Genomic DNA, 7,068 nt, shown 5'->3' with positions numbered 1-7,068 from the left:
GGGTATACTAAGTTATTATAAATAGAGTTCTATAAGATCCCTATCCATGTATTAAAAGCTGAATGTAGAAGGAAAAAGTACAAATAAAGAGTACTCTACAAGGTAAACACACAAATATTCTTTACAAAATGAATGGGGGAAAAAAAAGAATGGGAATTTTAAAAACGAAGATAAAAATCGGTCCATTTAATTTGCTTGTTAGTACCAGGTAAACAGAAACACTGCATAATCTTGTTTGATTTAATTTTCAAATTCCAAACAAAAAATGGATTTAAAAGCCTAAAGATTGTTATGAATGTCATTCGTGTTGCTATTGATCCGGTTTCTGCGTCATCACTGGTGGTATGATCGCTGAGGTCAAATCGATCTTATGTCGTTTCTAGATCCCCACATTTACTATTTACAACTTAAACAGATGTAGCCAAGCGTGTGTAGGTGTCCGTACACGTTGTCAAGTTATAGTCGTGTTGAATTCATTAATATTTTCTAAAGGAACACGAGGAAGTAACATATTACGATCATAATTTCATTGTAGATATAAGAATAGCTTAGAATCTCGAGAATGTATTCCAAATTAATTTATTGAAAATGAATATCCTCACCCGGTATAAATTAAGAACTAAAAATAAATTATATTGCGCTAGACAGGACATGAAAACGAATGTTCTGCAACACAAAATGCAAAAAAAAAATAATGAAGCGTTTTAAAGTGAAAATAATGATTAAGCTGCTTAGAAATAGATAGTCAAAATAACAACGACGACCATTTGATATTCTGGGAGGGGGGAGTTTGGATAAACTCCCGGCCCCTCCAAGAATATCAAATGGTCGTCGTTGTTATCTGGAAGCAGTATATATCTAACATATATGTTTCTGCTGTTCTACAAAAAGCAATCGAACAAGTACAAAAGAACAATACCGAGTAAAAAGGGACTGCTATAAAAAGAATATAGAATATTAATGATTCTTTCATCGATCGGTAAAGAGACCGCTGTCCACGTTATTCGTCTTCAGTTTTTGTTTATGGTTAATTTTTTGTTTAAAGATGAATAACTATCTATCAAACTTGGACAAGCTTTTTATGAAGAAGAAAAAACAGCGGACGCAAAATGTTTTAACAATTTAATTCAAATTAATAGAGATGGAAGATACCGAAGGTACATTCAAAACGCATTAATCGAGTAAAATTACAATATTGAAAGAAAAAAAAAACGAACGACCACGAAAACACAAAACAAGTTATTACTTTGAAATTTTGTAATGTTTTGCCCAATTTAAGCACAAGGCCGTCGACTTCGGTTTTTTTAAATTTTCTAAAAAAAAATGGATACTGTTTAACTTTGGATGCAAGACTTCTACAAGTAGATAATTTTAAGAGCACAATTCCTTTCAGTCAACTTTGGAATGAAACTTGGCCTCAATCATCCTTGGTGTATTCATTTTGAAAATAATGTGCCATAATCCCGCCTTCCAACCAACGTGAAGGGCATGGCTGAAATTTAACATATGGGATGAAATGCATGTATTGTCTTTTACCTTAAAAGCTGCATTATATATATAGATTCATCCACACCAATAAGTTATCAGACGACTCTCTACAGGAGTTATTGCCATAAAATGATTTGTCTATTATCTTGAAAATTATAACATATTGCGTAAAACTTCAAATGACAGAAATGATAAGCAAAAAGATCTACTTATGATGTCGAGTAAAAACATGGCCGAAATAGCGAGTCGACACCTTGTAGGTGTTAGTCCCTTTACAATTTTTATCAATTTTCTAAGCTATGGCTTTTTTGGGGGAAACTCTTACATAAAGAAACTTTTATTTGGAAAAAATGATCAAAAGGACAATTTCAACTGCCATGGCCAAAACAATAGTAATTAAAGAGAAATTGTCAACAGATAAAATATCAGCAAGACAAAATCTGCAAATATTATATTAACATTGCTTACAATTCAGTCGACTCTTTCAGGTGTTATGGTACGTCCCGTGAAACAATGAGTTTTACCAGTTTGTCATCATATTATGTAGACATATAAAAGATAGAGAAACTAAAAATTAAAAGAAATAAACCCATAGACTATTAAAAAATAAAAATAATAAATAAATACATGTATTAATGAATTATATTCAAGTCTATTTTTTGGGACCGACTAACCAATTAATTTCAATGTGTTCTACAGAGTTCAAATTGTTGCAAATATTGGTATTTTGATTTAGTTTTTAAATAGTTCATTGTTTGGTTTTAGCAGTCACAGAGAAGACGTTACTAAGTTGTAAAACTTGTGTCTAATCCATTTGTCATTTTGAACAATAAAATATGTTTTAACTAGCAGTCACAGTTTAAAAGGTCTCAGATAGGCTTGGTCTGTACTTAACAAAGGGACGACATCAAAAGTTCAATGAAGGATAAAAAACTTAATTCAAATAGTTTTTTTCACTGACCCCCTACCCCCTATTAACTTAGTTTGGGAAAAATTGTTTGACCCATATGGATATATGTAAAAATCAATGTCGGATAACCAAATCTTGCAGCAGTTCAACCCCCCACCCCCAAACTATTTGAATTAAGTTTTTTTTTATCTTGCATTGATCTTTTGATGTCGTCCCTTACTATAACAAACAGAAAAGGTCAAATCTGATTACGATTAAAGACCGTAATCAAAACAAATAAACCAACAAGATTAACATTATAAATTTTATTTTCTTAATTCTGTTATTCGGTTTTTTCTATTTTTTGTATTGTAATAAAATGCAATTGATACTAAGCTAAATTATTTAGATAAACACTTGTCCTACATGTGGAATTCGGCCAATATTTGATATTCTGATGAATGTTTGGCAATATACTTTAATACGCAATAGTGTTTACATGATGATGCAATAAGAAAATAACGTGATGCTTTGTATTTGTTAAATACACAGTATAATGACATACATAAAATGATAAATAAAACCTCGCCTATATTAGCAAAATATCTAAAAATAGTTTTCTTAAATAAAACACACCTTGATAAAATTAAATTTTTAGTCTCATTTGGGGGAATTGAAATCAATGTCTTATTCTTCTGACTGTCTCCCTTACTGGTCATTTCATTATCTACAAATACTGTGAAAAACCAAAAATCAATCAATCAATCAATCAATCAATCAATCAATCAATCAATCAATCAATCAATCAATCAATCAATCAATCTCTTATCTTATGTGAGTGTTTCTATATATCTTTTTGGGTATATTCAAGTGTATAATTAAACAGACTAGATTTGGAAGTGGAATTGAGAATTATGAACCATTTCAATGTTTTGTTCTATTTTACTTGGGAATATTATCAAAATAGTTGTTTGAAGTTGAAGGAGGTTACACTGTCAGTGGAACAAGCCAGCACCAGCAATCTTAATGGTTGTTCTTGTTTTATATTCGGGAGTATTATTTAATATTTTCTTTCAAGGTCATATATGATATTTTAAACTGCTAACACCAGCAATTTCAATTTTCCTATCAAACAATACAATAAAACTCTTCTGAGAAATGTATTAACCAAATGATTTTCATATATTTTCAAAAGATTTCACAAACTTTAACATTGACTTTTGCATATTAACTTCCTTGAAGGACATAACTTCATTTACAACAAACATATAACTTGCACTACATCTATTTTTATATCCTATTATTATTCTGATTGCATTATTATACATTATCCGCATTTCATTTAAAGCATTTTTGCTAGCCAAGGGTAACGATCCCCTCCTCTACAGTGAAGCGTACTGGATTGCGAAGATGATTTATAGAGGCAGAATTCTATTTAGACAATAGACATTCCGTCAAAAAGACTGAAAAAGTTGATTCTTAACACCCATAGAATATTTATTAACTTTTTACTACAGCCTATATATACATATGCATGCATATACTTTGATTCAAACATGTTTTTCTAGATTTTATAGACATCTGTGTTAAAAAAAGATCATGTTAAAGAGTTATACATAAATTCAAGGAATTAAGTTTCATAACACTACTTTTTGACTTTAAATTGACAGTATTTAAAGGTATTTGAAACGTGAGGCTCTGAAACAAGCTACGCGTGACGAGCTTTTCATATGGGAAAATCCACTCGACAGTTACAATAAGAAAATCAACGTATTCCCTGACGTCAATACTAAAGACAGAATGTTTAGTACCATACCACATGTATTTTCAAGTTAAGTAAATAAATAATGTGGAATAAAATTTTGTTAGTAGAAAGATTAATATTAAAGATCAGCACATGACATAAAACACAATTAAACAAGGTTATGAATTGAACATAACGTCAAAGCTGAGATTTGTTTTGAATTTTAATTCTGGGCATCGTTTCACAAACATTCTTCAATAATCTTAGATAATTTACGTCTATAATCGTAAGGTGGACAATTTGTGTTTATGAATGTTGAACATAACATTACATCTTTAATGAATCAAAATAAATATTTAAATCGAATGTTAAATAGAAGGATGAATATTGAAATTGAATGCGGAATCATTAAGTAGAACGTACGACATTAAACAATTCTTTCAGTTGATATGTTGAAATTGTCGTACCCCCATCCCATCCTATTTCCCCCATATTTGGTCTACCGGCTTATCATCAGGTTTGTGCTCAAAAGAGTGACACAACGGCTGCCACATATGGGTTAGGAATTGCGTACCCTCCATGGTACACCTTAAATCGACCCCTTTACTTGTAGGGGTTGATTTTGCCCAGTTTTTTTTTATTTTCTATGTTCTGTTTTATGTCTTTTAGTCGGGCTATCAGACCTTTGTTAATACATCTGTTCAGTTTTAACTTATGTGCAAGTCAGATTGTCAGTAGTGAAATCCAAGTTTATAACATTTAACATTTAACATTCCCATTGTTTTACAATCGAAGTAAGAAAACAAGTAATATTCAAACACACTATATTCGAAAACAAGCTAGCATAGCAATGACAAAAAACGAAAACGACGAAATAAAACTTGGAAACACGTTGCACGAAAATAATCATTTGCCAACAACCTCAACTATGGGTTCTAGGTTGTCCGTTTTCTTACCGAAGGCCAGGAGCCAATGGCCTTTGTAAGTCTTGCATGTTTTTTTAAATTTTAGTTCATTTATATGTTAAAATTATAGTTTAGTATGACGTTCCTTTTCACTGACTAGTACATATTTTTTTAAGGGACCAGCTGAGGCCCACTTCCGGTGCGAGATTTTCTCGCTACGTTGAAGACCTAGTGCATGGTGGCCTCCGGCTGTTGTCTGCTCTTAGGTTGGGTTGTTGTCTCTTTGACTTATTCCCGATTTCCATTTTCAATTCAATCAAATGAATGGGAAGAAAAACCAACATATGTCATATTGCAAATTGCTACAAACTGGTTATATGATGAGTCTTGACCGACTCAATGTGAAGGTCTAAAAGAATTGCCTTTTCTCACAAAAATGCCAATTTATACCGTAAAAGAGAAGCACATGATTACAGGAACATACCTCGTCTTGTTTTACATCGACTGATACTCTTGTTCTATTTGCTCTTACTATAAAATATCATATGCGCTTTTCGTGGAAAATCAGCAACCTATAATGTTCAAACATTTAAAATCAAACACAAGATGTAAGTGTAAAAAAAAAGATATAATAATTAAGCACACCTGCTAGTTTCCCTACATAACAGAGAATCGGGTGTGGGCTTGAGTTGAACTTTAACTTATCATTTAGGATCAATTTTGAATAAACGAAAGTTTATTTTATGGATAATGTCCGTAAAATTAGATATTACCAGGTTCGTTTCCGCATGCAATGTTTGTTGCTTGAAAGCAGATCATAAATAAACATAAAGACGTCATTGAACATAAAAAAAGTATTTCAAGAATTAAGAATTAAGCTACTGCATGGGTTTAAGGCTTGGCTTCTAAGTATGAGAAAAAACGAATGTATTTTTAAAACTTTCCTTGAAGCATTGCATCAGAAAACCCAGCATCAACTGAGATTACATTAGCATTGTTGGCTATTTTAGTTTTTTTCATTGACCATTGTAAGAGGCTTAACCTGTTGTCCGTATAGTCAACATTTTACAGGATGTTAAATAGTTACATCCTGCAATCAAGCAGGCTGGCGTGACGTAGGTCTGACACAAATACGTCAAATACGCTGGCGTGACGTAGGTCTGACACAAATACGTCAAATAGGCTGGCGTGACGTAGGTCTGACACAAATACGTCAAATATTGTATGATATCGTTATCTTATTTTTCAATATTTTTCAATGATTGATTTGTGTTATGTAACTAAGTTATTTAAGCGGTTTTGAAGATGATGCAACTCAGAATTCAAAAGACAAAAATTCATTTTTATTACAAAAAAGTATTTTTTTATAAATTATATTACTTATTAGTAGATAAAGCTCAAATAAATTGCAAAGCCTACTAAAGTATTATACTTCCTGTTGTTTGCTTCATCCCCAAAAGGGAAGAACTCGTTGATACTTTAGCTGCTTTAAAATCTATTTTTTTTATAAACACTATTTTTCTGAGAAACATGAATCAGGTTACCATCAAATGTCAAACAAATTGCTAAGTCTTCAGTTCACTTGAACTAAGTTATATATGCATCCGTTACAAAAGGGATGCATTCATCAATACATAAACTGCTTTAAAACCTTTTTGTTAGCAACACTTTTTTTCTAAGAAATTAGATAGTGTTATTTGTAGATAAAAAGCATTTAATGTCCATTTGCTCAATTACAAAAAAAAGGCAATAAAAGGCAATCGAAGTTTTACTAGTATACTGTATTGTCAAATCAGCAAATATAATTTTGACAAATTCTCCAAACATTCTTCGTATAAGTTGATTTGGAAAGAATTAACCGAAACATTTATTTGCATCGCTTTAAATAAAAAAAGGCACCTATAAATCAAACGTCTGTCGGACAACTTTAAGAAACATCTAAATACCTGAGTTTTTAGAAGTAAAAAGTGACAAAATTTGTCTTTTAGTTGCATATAGATTTTACTTAGGGGAGGATTGCGTATTCACAAACATGTTTGAAA

Source organism: Mytilus edulis, chromosome 1 (genome assembly GCF_963676685.1).
Source record: "Mytilus edulis chromosome 1, xbMytEdul2.2, whole genome shotgun sequence".
Classification (NCBI taxonomy): Eukaryota; Metazoa; Mollusca; class Bivalvia; order Mytilida; family Mytilidae; genus Mytilus; species Mytilus edulis.
The sequence above is the reverse complement of the archived record's forward strand: the minus strand, read 5'-3'. Positions refer to the sequence as shown.